The 13,352-nt window shown below is 37.2% G+C and overlaps 1 protein-coding gene across 7 annotated transcripts in view; it reads left to right on the top strand.

Annotated features, from left to right (window-relative positions):
• SCAF8 (SR-related CTD associated factor 8) overlaps nucleotides 1-13,352 on the top strand; it is a 155,891-nt gene that overhangs the window by 61,227 nt on the left and 81,312 nt on the right. Inside the window, exons 21-22 of one of the 7 annotated variants that reach the window (XR_008207732.1) lie at nucleotides 146-227; nucleotides 11,348-11,500. The exons of 2 other annotated variants lie outside the window; for them this stretch is intronic. The gene's annotated coding sequence lies outside the window, so the exon portion shown is untranslated. Of the gene's footprint in view, nucleotides 1-145; nucleotides 460-2,851; nucleotides 6,908-11,347; nucleotides 11,501-13,352 lie in introns of those variants that run through there. 4 more of the 7 variants (XR_008207737.1, XR_008207734.1, XR_008207735.1 and 1 more) reach the window with 4 other exon arrangements.

Raw genomic sequence — 13,352 nt, 5'->3', positions numbered from 1 at the left:
TATTGGGTATTCTGGATAGACAGTGGTAGTGTTTAAGTAATTTGTGGTTGTTTTTATTGACTCAAAGTCCCAAAGTGTTGCATGAAGAGTAAAAAGCTGTTGTTGGTCTGAAAAATCCTCTCTTTTTTTTTGTTTGTTTTAACAGAAATCAGGGGGCTTTGTGTTTTGGTGGCTTAATACTGAAGGAGAAAATCTTGTTAAATTGCTGAGAGGAATTGGCTGCTTAGGTAAATGAGTAGCGCTATTCTCTCTTATTTCACATACTTTGCTGTTTATGTCCTTCAAATTGGTGGTGGAACATTTAATATTGTAAGATTTTCAATTTGTTTCATTGAAATGCATTCCACCAACTTCTTTCAACATAATTTTTGTTCAAATTCTGTCTGAAGGCATTTCATTTAGCTCTGAAGAAGTTGTTATTCTCTTGCATAGTAGTATCAGAGAGGTGGATTCTGTTATCCCAATGCCTCTTTTCTAGAAGAAATGTTTTTAGCTCAGATTAGAATTTTGATCTTTACTGTTAAAGTGTAAACATGCAAGTTTTAATTCCCCTTCCAATTCTTCCAAAGGGATGAAAATATGAGTGTGTCATGTGAGTGTAAAGTACAAGCAAGATTTTGGAAGCAGAATCAAGTTATACATGTGTTTCTTGCCATCTTCCTCTGGTACATGGGTTACTTTTTCATGCTGTGACGTGGTTCAGTTTATCGATTATAGGGATTTTTATTCTGGACAGTAAAGAGCCAGCTTAATGAAGGTAATCCTTTGAAAAGAGTGGACATGAGTGGTTCTTTATCTACTATGCAATCAGTAGTCATTAGGGTGTAGTGAGGTGAATTAAATAATTATTGCTTTGACCTTGCTGATATGTTTATTACTAGAACATGTCTTGCGATTTGAGGTGAACAATATTTAAAGTGAAAGTACCTTCATGTGCAGTCTCTATGGCTCAAAGAAGTTGCTTGATAATGCTGCGCAACCTAGTAGTAGTATTCAGGTCAGGCAGATACAGTTCTGGAAGTCCAAACATGCAAAACAGGTGTGAGGGCACTTCGTGTATTTAAGGGATTTTCTTTTTTTTGTTTTTATATTGTAGACTGAAAATACTTCAGCCACAGACCATGTAAATACTCAGAATCAAACACATATTGGCAGTAGCTTTTGTTTACAAATGTTTTGTTAAATGCTTTTTTAAAACTAAAAGTTAATCTGTTTCTCTAAACTGAGATCTACAGTATGCTAAATTACTCATAGTATGACGGTATAGGTAAATTACTAGGTAGAGAGTTTAAATAATTCAACTAGTAGTGGTATAAAACAATGTATTATTTAATGACTTTTCATCTTTGTTAATATCTTTTAAACGTTAATAAATTGGCTACTGTACGTATGTGTTACACCATCAATTTCTAACAGCATTTTTTTTCTAGAATAAAATCTTATTGTACAGTTTTCAGTTGCATCTTGTTTACAGCTAGGACTGTTTCATTTCTCATTTTACTGATTTGGAGTGCAGATGAATATTACCAGAAGAACAATATTCAGTAATACTAGCAAACATAGTATGGTCTCTTTAACTTGCTGGTGAAAAAGTTTGAGTGAAAACCTTCTCATTTTAGATTAAGCCATGGTAAAGCAACATTTGCCTTGAAAGGAGCTGTCCTAGCATCCAACACTTTGATGTAGTTAGCAATAGTGTTGTACTTTTTCCTAACACAAAGGGAAGAGTAAGAGAGGGACATAGAGAAAATAGGGGCCAGGCTTCTAGGGAGCAGTTCTCATTTATGCCAGGTTAAAGCCTTCTACCATGACAAAAGCTGTTCATTCTAGCAACTTAAAGCAGCTGATCCATACTTGGTCTTTTTGTCTACAAAAGTGATATGTATGAATAACTCCAAATAGTTCTGCAGATAACACAAACAATATGTTTGAGTATGCACATTTACTTGAAAATCTCATGCATTAGTAATTTGTTTAATGTTTGTTTACCATTTCAAACAGCCTGCGATTCTGACTTCACTGTTCGGTACTTGAGCCGAATGCTACATCCATTAATATGATAAAGATGAAACATAGCCTTTATTTACTATAATGACACAGTCTCTTTGCTGAAGATATATTTTGTGAAATATTGGTACACTTTTGTTTTTATACACAGTGCTCCACATTGTTACTGCAAACTCAAGGGAATAGGTTGCGAGATTCCTACAATTTACTAGAGTAATGTACCACCCTTCAAGCCATGTCAGTGATTTAAATTGCTTTATTTCTGAAGATGCCTTGAATAAGGCAATACAGGACTACAGTAACCAAGTCTACAGTGTGGAATGAATAGACATTAGTTAAGCCAGTATTGGAAGACTGTCAAATAAATTTGAAGATATTTGTAAAATAAGCCAATTTATTGCAGAGATCTCTCAAAACAATATCAGCAGTTTTGAGCATGTCCAGGGATACATTATGCCAGTCTTCATAAAAACACAGAATGGTTTGGTTAAAAGGGACCTGAAAGATCATCTAGTCCAACTCCGTTGCAGTGGGCAGGGACACCTTTCACTAGATCAGATTCTACTGTATTAAGTCTCATCCAGCCTGAACTTAACGCTTCTGGGGATGGAATATCTGCAACTTTTCTGGCAACCTGTTCCAGTATCTATCAGTCTCATAGTGTAGAATTTCTTCCTTACATCAAATCTAAATCTGTCTTCTTTTAATTTAAAGCAATTACCTTTGTCATATCACTACACTTCTTGATAAGTCATCCCTTATTGTCTTTCTTGAAAGCCCTCGTGAATACTGGAAGACTGCAATAAGGTATATATTACTTCCCTAGAGCTGCCTTTTTTTCTAGACTGAACAGCCTGGACTCTCACAGCCTTTTCTCATAGAAGAGGTGTTTCAGCCCTCTGATCATCCTTGTGATCCTCCTCTGGACTTGCTCCAACAGATCTGTGTCTCTCTTGTGTTGGCACCCCTGGATCTGAAGATAATGCCTGCAGGTGATGTCTGACAACAGTGGAGTAGAGAGCATCAGACAGTCAGTTATGTCACTTTATCTGGTTTCTCTACTTTTAACGCAGCCCAGGATAAAATTGGCTTCCTGGGCTGCAAACACAAATTGTGTGAAGATTTTCATCCACCAGTACCCTCTCATAATTTTCTTCAGGACTGTCAGCATGTTCATCCGTTCTGTACTGATTTGAGATTGCACCAGCTCAGATGCAGCAGCTTGTACTTGTCCCTGTTGAATTTCATGAGGTTCATGTGGGCCCATTTCTCAAGTCTGTCCATGTCCCTGTAGATTGCATCCCTTCTCTCTAAGGTATTACCAACACCACTCAGCTTGGCGTCACCCACAAACTTGCAGAGGGTTCATTTGATGCCACTGTCCATATCACCAATGGAGATATTAAACAGTATCAATCCTCATGGATTGTCCCATGAGGGATAATACTCATCATTAGTCTGCCTGTGGACATCGAGCTATTGACTAGAATCTTTGAATGTGACCATTCAGCCAATTTATCCATGCAATAGTCCATCCATTAATTCCGTGTCTGTCTAATTTGGAGATGAGAATGTTATGTGGGACCATATCAAAGTTGACATCAAGATGACATCAGTTGCTCTTCGCTTTATCCATCAGTGCTGTCACTGTCATAGAAGGCCACCAAATTAGGCATGCATGATTTGTCCTTTTTGAAGCTATGCTGGCCATCTCTAATCACCTTCCTGTCTTCTGTATGCCTTGACATGGTTTCCAGGAAGATCTGCTTCATGATCTTACTGAGTGTTGGAGTGAGGCTGTCTGATCTGTAGTTACACTTCTTAAAAATGGGTGCTATGTTTCCCGTTTTCAACTTACCAGGTACTTCCCCTGACTTATGAAAGGTGATGGATAATGGCTTAGCAACTTTATCTGCCAGTTCCTTCATTGCCTCATCTTCTGCATGTAGCAATTAAAAGTTCTTATGCTCTTAGAAGAATATCTTTCAGTATCTGCCAGCTCCTTTATCTCCTGAGATATTCTCCCAGGAGGTCCTATATCCACCTTTAGCAGCTGAAAGTTTGCCTCCCTGAGATCGTTACTATATTTTTAGGCCAGACTAAATTCCTCAAGAACATGAATCCTACCAGGATATAATCACTGCAGCCCAGGCTACCTCCAGTCTTGATTTCTCAAGTAAGTTCCTGTGCATCAATGATCAGCAGATCCGATGACACTTTAAAGTGCTCATTTTGTTGATAGATTTTCCACTAAGTCAAACCTTCGGATCATTTAATTTGAAACTGGTAAAAATTTCATTATTTTTGATTCCAGTAATATAGTCTTCAAATAACAACAACCAAAAAATGGCTTTTCTATTTTAATGGGATTTTCTGTTTTACTTAATGGAATTTTCTATTTTAAAGGAATCTTAACAGTAAGAATTTTAAAACATAAAGTGTCAGAAGATACTGAGAGTAACTAGGACAATTTTATTGTTGCTAAGTAAGATGATAAAGGGATCTTTCTCTATTGATCAGCTGAATTGCAATTAGCTACATTTGCCTTTCAAGTGCTGAGGTTTCACGTGTAAAGATGTACTGAGAAGCCATCTACTTCTTGTGTAGCTGAGAGAGACTGAAAAAATATGGAAGCAGAATCTCTTAATTTTGCTGCAAAATTTCAAACTTTGTTGTTGTTGTTTTAATTTGAAGCCATTTAAGTGGACAAGAATTGCAAAAAGGTTGGACTTTTGTTTACTTTTTTTCTCTCCAGGGGCAAATTTTATATCATGTTGCAACTAGCCTTATATTTCTCCTTGAAGGATCATCTTGATGGTATTCATCCCACAAAGTTTGTGCAAGCACTTTGAGTACTCAATATTTTGAAGTTTTGTTATATCTTGTAATCAAGAAAGATTAGATAGAGCTACTAAAAACAAAATCTGTAGCACCTCTTTAAGAGTAGTAACTTTTAGGGAAGGTGCATAAGGTCTGGAAAGTGATTCTTGAAAGCAGTAGGATACTTAATAGTTGAGTTGGTGGTTTTTTGTTCTTTGTTTCTCTGAAGTTGATAAACTGTAAAACTGTATTTGCCAAAATTATTGTATTCCGTTCTATTTTGCACAGACTTCATGAAAAGGGGAAGTTTCATTGAGCTTCTACTGTTACTATCTTACAGATGTTCAGCTACCATGGATTAGAGGAAGGCAAAGTCTGATGTGTGCACTCTTAAAACTCAAGTAATAGCTTGATTGATTGATGTGCAGTTGAAGATGACTGTATTTCTCTTTTTAAGAAGTTTAAAATGCACTTGCATTGAAACAGTGCAGTCTGTTTAGTAATCTTATTCTGTAGTTTGTCATTTGTCTTTTAAAGTTAACTCCCTAATTCTAGTTTTAATTCTCTTCTTATAAAACTAAATCACACTGATTCCTTTAGGTGAGGAATTTATTTTGTTCTTTACAGATAAAGTCTTCTCAAGTAGTATTTCAACCTGTTGAAAATTCTAGCAGACACTATGAATTGGACCTAATACAAGCAATAGTTAGATAATGTCCAAGAAGGAATAGCTTGCCAACCTAGATTGATATCAAATAAAACAAAATGGGAATAAAACTTTCTTTTTTAGATTTAATGAAAATTAATACATACATTCTGATTAAACATTCACTCAGTAAGAAGCAAGCATCCAAAGATATTACTAGTCCGGAGCATTTTCCCAAATGTTGTTCATATGACAAAAGAAAAAAAGGAAAGCTAGGAAGGGTCAGATCGATGTGTAAATATTTGTAAGTTTACAGTATCTTGGAAAAATGACTTGATAGAAACATGAATACATCGATCGCTTTTGGCTCTTTTTAAGTATTAGGTGCTGCAGAACACAGAAGGCTCCAGGTAAAGAGTGAACCAACTTGTCTGGAAGAAATGGGTGGAACTGAGATGTTAGTGTAAAATCCAAGAGTTACATTGCCTTGCTTTTGTTACTCCAGTCTGAATGCTGATTAGAGGATGCTCAAATTTGTTGCATTTTCAATTACTTCTGGTGTTCAGGTGTATGACCAATACAGACACAGTAAGTGACAAGTTGTGAATGATGAGGTTGGTGGCCCTGCGTGTGGCAAGGTAGCTGGAACTTGGTGATCCTTGGGGCCGCTTCTAACCCAAGCCATTCTATGATTCTAAGACCAGTTGTTTACCTGTGAGATTTTGCCATTGGCTTCACTGAATCCGGAATTTCAGACTCTGTCCAGGTGTTTTCTCTTCAGCAGCCATTAGAAAAGCTAAGGTGCTAGATTATCTGGTTCTAGTTTCATTTTCTGATTTCTACTCTTTAAAGCCTAAAGCCCTCTAAGAGGTAGAATGTGTTTGTTTTTATGATTTAATTCATAAGAAAGTATTCATAAGAAGTATTCATGACATCTCTGTTAAAGGCTGTTCCAAGATTCTGAGAGTAGAATGGTATGAAATGTGCAATCTATGAGAGTAGATGTATGAAATATTTGAAAAAACTGCAGGTGTTGTACTTGTATAATCCTCAGCAGGATAATTTATGAAGTGAAAGAAAGAAAGCTAGTTAAACACGCTGATCTTACCTTCTTTCTCGTTCCAAATGACCTTGTTTCTAAAGAGGTCTTTTCAGTGCTGCATGCAGAGGAGCCCCATACTACATGGTCACTGTTCTTTGTTTAGAATCCAATATGTATGCACTGGTTTTCTTTTCTCCATCTTCTTACTGCTTTTTGGAAAGGTTGGGATTTATATTTAAGTAGCTTTACCATCAAAGAATTTAAAAAAAAAAAAAAAATGCACTACGTTAATAATTTTTTCTTATTTCATTTGAGAATGCACTGCCCAGTTCTTCTCTATGAATTTCCTTTTCCAACAAATTCTTGCATTTCTGTTTGACCAGAATAGAAATAAGAATGGATGGTATGATTAAAAAAAAAAAAAAAAAGAGAAAGAGACACGATAGTCTGGTTCCAGTATATTCAGGAATATAAGTAAGATGACATTTCTCACAACACACAACAGTTTATGCTATTAAATGCAATTTGAAAAGTTGAGATCACAAAGTGACTTCAAGAACTGTCTCATGCAACAGCTGCACATCATAGTGAATGCCAAGATCTTGCATTTCTCTTCTTCTTCCCTTGCCTTCTTACTAGAATATTTAGTCTCTTTTTCATAATGAAGAAATTTAACAAAAAAATTATCTGTATTTCACTTCTCCCAACTTCGAGAACTTGTTCTGAATGTCCCTGATCTTGTGACAGATCTTGTGACAGAAAAGCAAACATCAATCCAAAAGGAACAAATACGTGAAAGCAATTGTCTAAACACTTCCACCGTTATATCTGTAAAATAGTAAGACACAGGGAAAAGCTGCTAGGGAAAGGTTTTAATTCACAATCTGCTTTACCGATTGGCTTCATTTTTGAAAGCCCTCTGAAAATTTTGTATTTCAGATGTGCTTCCTAAGCCATTTCACTGTTCTTTCCTAAGCCATTTCACTGTTCTTTTGTCTTGTTAACGCATTTCAAAACTGGGACCTATTAAGTATCTTACAATATAACTTTGTAATTATATATCTCATCTTAGAATGATTGTTTAGTACTGACTTGAGGTACGTATGAGAAGATAGACAATATGTTAGAATTTGTTATTGTTAAACTACTGATATGTAGTTACACACACACCCCCCTAAGTTGCTCTGAAAGTAATGCCTCCTGTTTATTTCCATAGAAATTACAGCAGATACAAGAAGCACAACACTGTATGATGGAGCAAATTCTCAGCTATAAAACTGTTTTTGAAGTTTTTGAACAGTTTTTGAACAGTCACCACCAGTTTAGCTATGCATTTTTGCCAGCGATGAATAAGAGCCTGCACTGGTACCATGCTGCGTGCCGTGCTCATAGTGATCTGCGCCAGTGAAGGTGAACCTCAGAAACACACCACCCACCAACTCACTGTGCTCACATCCACTGTTTGGTCTCTGTCAGTGTTCAGTAAGCATTGATGAATGTCAATGGGTGCACTCTTTCCATTATTGAGGAATTCAATAACAACACCCCTTACCTTCATCCACACTACTGTGGCAAACACCGTTTTGTCAGACTGCCCCTCTACTGCATCTGTCACATGTCAACAAAACGTAGTGGAATATTGGTGGGAAAGTTCAACATCTACTGCCATAGACATCTGCCTTGTGGGCCAACATCATAAAATAGGAGGCATTACTTTTGGAGCAGCCTTCATATGTTTATTCTGTAGATTTCTGTTTCTAGGTCCCATTTTCCAGAGAAGGGCCAGGAATCAAATTCTGCAACATTGCAGTGTTCCGAACTTCTGCAGTACTAGTAGGTGGTTGCCTCAAATGTACTGTCTGCTCATCTTTGCATTCCCACTTCTTATGCAGTCTTCATGCTTGGGAACTACTGGCATCTTGCTGTCATCACTGTTCCTAGCCAAGGTGTTCTTAGGGCTCTTTTAGAAACCTTTAGAATCCTTCTAATTTCATTCTTCTCAATTTCTGAAAAGCTTGAAATACGAAACTTCACATGTTATCCTTAGGCACACAATCTCTATTGGAGTGACAAAATACCCATTTATATTTCCACTCTTGTTTCTTTTCCTACAGTTATATAGAATGTTTTAAGTTGGAAGGGACCTTAAAGAGAACCCAGTCCCAACCCCCTGTCTTGGGCAGGACTTCCACCCACCAGCTCAGGCTGCTCAGGGCCTCATCCAACCTGGCCCTAAGCATCTCCAAGAAATTAGGCTTCCACAGCTTCTTTGGGTAACTTGTTCCAGTGTCTCACCATGCTCTGAGAAAGTAATTTCTTCCTAACATCTAACATAAATTTCCCTTCTTTTAGTTTAAAGTCGTTCCTCATTATTCTGTCACCATCAGACCACATAAAATGTCTGTCCCCCTCCTGCTCCTAAGTTCCCTTTAATTACTGGAGAGCCACATCGAGGTCCCCCCAGAATGTCTCCTATCTCAACAAGCCCCGTTTTCTTCAGCAAAAGGTCTCTTCAGTGAGCATTTTGAAGCTGATTATTATAGCATGATTTCCAGTGTCTTCAGTCTGAAACTAAATATATTCTTCAGAGTTTTGAGGAAACAATTTTTGTATGCTCTTACTATTCTTCTATGCTTCTCCCACCTACATGTGGGAAGAAGCATAAATACATGTGGCGTCCAGTCCAGGCACCTCAAACTGCATTCTTGCTTCCTTAATGAGGAAAGATGCAGTATGTCCCCAAAAGATTTACAGGTTCTGTGAAGATCAGCTCCTCAGGGTATGTGCAATAAAACAAGCATGTGAAAAGAGCAAGCCTCTGTTGTCAGGCTACCTTATCCAGGTTTTGAACCTCTCTTTGCAGCCCTTGGATAGAGGAAGACTGAAAAGGCAGTCGAATGACCCCTCACTGACCTTTATCTTTATGGGGGCTCTCAGTCCAGCAGCTGGTTATTATTCCTTTCATAAAGTGTGGCCAGCTCTGAGTCATTCATTGCAATCACTTCTGAAACACTAAGCAAACCCCAAACTATGCTAAAAGTAGCAAGGCATACAGGTACTTGGAATCACTAGGTCACACCTGTGACAGGTGAGATGTGCTGTCCCTGCCACGTGCACCATTTTCTATCTCTTTAAAAAACAAAAAGACAAACTTGAAATAAGCAAATCAAAAAACAACTTCTATTGATCTTTCAATGTTTAATTTTCTTCTGTGTGAAATAGAGCTGATTTAATACCATAGCAATGAGGGGAGTTGCATATCCCCACCCAGAAGTAATTGGTAGGGTGAGGATCTCCATGCCAGTGTTATTTAATTTGTCGTTTTCAGGTGGTTGTCAAATCTTTCTTTGATCACTGCACTTCTAAAACAAAAAATGTTCTGGTTGCATTGAATTTAAACATTTTAAATTTGCTTTATTTTCTTTTTATCTTTTACCTTTTATCTTTCAAATGTATGTATATCAGTTTGAATGCACCTTTGAAAAAATACCTTAATTGTTTAGTAGTTAATTTCTTCTTTTAGAAATGAAGCTTCTGAAGCTTTCTGCATTTATTTCCATTTAAGTGTATCACAATATAGTGGAGGAGGATGCAAAAAAAGAAAAATAAAAATAAGAAAAAAAATTCAAGCATCAGCAGAATTGCGTAGAAATAGGGAAAGCCTTTCTTTCAGTTAACTGCACTGTATTTTATTCAGCACTCTAAAATTATGAACGCTTTCATAATCAAATCCATAGATCATAACAAATTGTTACACGAGATTGTAGTTTTTTGGAATTAAAATGGACCACTGTGGAAGCTCCTTTTGGAAAGATGCAAAAGAGTACATATTCTGTAACTCTTTCTAAACGTGCAGATTTGTTAGTAATGCATCGAACGTGAGATGTGAAGTTCTGTTCTTTTAGCGTTCTAGAATTGATTAAATGTGTATTTGAAACCAAAAGATTTGCTGTAGTTTTGAAGAACTGTGAAATGAAAGGATTTCAGAGGGATGTGCATTTGCTGGATTTTATGTGTTCTCACAGTTGTGATGTAGAGTTGATGCCAAGCTTGCTCAAGTAAGGCTGTTGTTGAGTGTTAGCACTATTACGCTACGGTGTTTTGATTTGCTTTAGTTTTTGTTCATCTTAAATATGTAAAGGTTTGGATTAAGGCAGCTTTGCGAACCATGGCAATTCGTGTGTAAACCTGTGAACAGCTGAGAAGAGTATTACAAACTGGAGAGAAGCAATAATTTTACAATAGCTTTACTATTTTACATAGCTTTTACAAACTGCGATGTTTGTAAAAGCTATGCTAAAGAGAAGAAAGTGATTCTGAAAAGAAACACTAAATGTTGACTCCTATTTTCTTTACTTTGTGAGTAGGATGTCTGTCTTAGTTTGAAGCCATAATGAGAAACAGCTGAAATAGCTGCCAGTGAAAGGGGTGGTTTCCTTTTAAATACAATATAGTCACTGACTTCAGTTTCCTTGCTAAGGTTTGTAAGATTCACCTGATCTACTTGTTCTTTTGAGGTAGGACAGAATACTAAAATACAAATGCTTAGTTTGAACTATTACAGAAAAAAAAAATGCAAGTAGGTTTAAACGAGTGTTTAGAAGTTACAAGTAAAAGCATAGGAGCAGAAAACTTGCAGAAAATTTGGTATGAAACATCCTTGAGCAAGTAAGTAGTGTCCACTCACTCAATATTAATTTTCATTTTGCACTTATAAAAAGTTTTCTGCAAACATTATTTTTGAATTTTTGAAAATGAATTTGGTATCTCTTCTTACTGTTGCTTGCAGTTGACATTTCTTTTTCTTTTTTTTCCCCTGGATTTTGCTTCAGCTTTATTAAATTGGTGTCCTGACATTTGGCTGCTTGCTGCTCTGAAACCAGCAGAGGGTGCACAGAATGTATTCAGCTGTAGCTGTTTCTTCACGATCCCTTGTGTTACTGCTACATAGGAACCAGACAACTGCCCTCCTAGGCCCTATTCAGGTATCACTTGAACATGATTCTCAAAACAGTTCACAGCTGTGCTTCAGTGCATGGTTTTCCGTCCACCTAGTGGAATTTTCCTGGCACTATCTGTCGGATTCAGAACGGTGCCAGTTCCTATGTGCTTGTTCTTGCTAAAGCGAGCAGACGTTACACGTTCATAATTTCATGGATCTGAACCTACTTTAAAAGATGTTGTTTGTCACTCTGATATTTTAGGAGAAAGGTCTGTGAATGTGGCTGTTGAGCTATTTCTCTGCTTTTTAACTGAACTGTAATTGACCTGGCAGAGCTTTGCTGGGAGCTGCCACCTCTCTCCCTACTCTGACCAGTAAGCAGAGCCTACCAGGTCCCAGATCTTACCTGTCACATTACAAAGTAGTTTGGACTTAGAAAACTGTCAAAAGTTTGTTTCCTTCTACATGTCCTGATGAGAGCCAAGCAGAGTTTTCTGTGGGCTACTTTCTGCTCTTCTCTTTGTGATCTTCAAACACCTGTCATTTTATAAATTGGAGAAATGTGATCAGGAGAGCTCAGTTGAGGGAGTTGCTTTACGCTGTCTTTAGAATGTGTTTTTTTTCTCTGAGTGTGAGAATCCTCTGTTTAACTGCTGTGTGGTGTTTTATTATGTGAAATTGTCTTTTTTTGCAGTATGATGCATCATGTCTGAAAGGAGACTAGATGCATATGCTTCTGGAAAGCACTGAGAAAAGAGCTTTTACCCGAAATTGTCTGCTCTTTTACTGGGTGCTTGGTAGATTTGTCACAGTGATGATTTTGGTCCTACTAACTTTTCAATATTATTCCCCTCTATTTATATAGAATATGTAATTGCTCTCAATGAGATCAGTTTTCTTTTTGGAGTAATGTTCATGGGCTCGTATATAGGTAATAGAATGTATATGATCGTTCCGTGGATACTATACAGGAGCACTTTAGCCCAGTGAATTATAGAATCACAGAATGGTTTGAGTTGCAAGGGACCTCAAAGCCCACAGATCCTCAGCCCCCTGCCAGGGGGAAGGCTGGGATCAGGCTGCCCAAGGCCCTGTCCAATGTGGCCTTGAATACCGGCAGTGAAGTACTGATAAAATTTGTTTCCAGAACAGGACTGCTGTAAATGTGTTCATGCATTTTAGATGTTTCTGGATAACACAACTCCGGCAGGTGAGAGTTTCAGCAGATTCCTTGTTATTAGACAGTTTGTGTTGTATTGCCAGTGGCATGCAAAAGGAGCATGCCAACAGGAACCCCTTTTCACATCCTGTTTCTCTGACAGTGACTCCTCTTTCTTTTCACCCACCTTCTGCTTCTCTGCAGGCCTTATGGCACCTTGCCCTTGCTAGGTAGCTGATGGAGTGCAGTGCGTCTTTTGATCAGCATATCCCACCAAATGCAGATGTCAGAAGTGGGAAAGTAGCTGCTATCTTACATCCTTACCTATAAACCCATCCCCTACGTCAGTCCTGTGAGAAATACTATGATTCCTTCAAAAAACTGTATAATTGGTCATTTATAGGATCAAGTCTAATGAATAAGAAAAGATAGACCTTCAGCTTTAATCACCTGCACATTTGCTCCAAGTTCATAGTATTTATTTTATTACACCCATCACCTGAAAGATTTCTTCATGAAGCCCTTGCCCTTATGCATTCTGTTTAATAGGTCATGTATTATGATAGTGAATATGCCAAATAACGTATGGAAATTATATATATTTTTATTCATATTCTATAGTAACATTCAGTAGTGAGTGTATTGGATGCATGAGCATGTTTTATATATAGTTTCAGTGGATTAACATAGTATACATCACAGAAACTATTTTCTAAAACATAAAAAGAATCTTTGT

The sequence above is a fragment of the Tympanuchus pallidicinctus genome, unplaced genomic scaffold, assembly GCF_026119805.1.
Source record: "Tympanuchus pallidicinctus isolate F22 unplaced genomic scaffold, pur_lepc_1.0 scaffold1, whole genome shotgun sequence".
In the NCBI taxonomy this organism is placed as follows: domain Eukaryota; kingdom Metazoa; phylum Chordata; class Aves; order Galliformes; family Phasianidae; genus Tympanuchus; species Tympanuchus pallidicinctus.
Note: the sequence above shows the minus strand (reverse complement) of the source record. Positions and strands in the feature narration are given on the sequence as shown.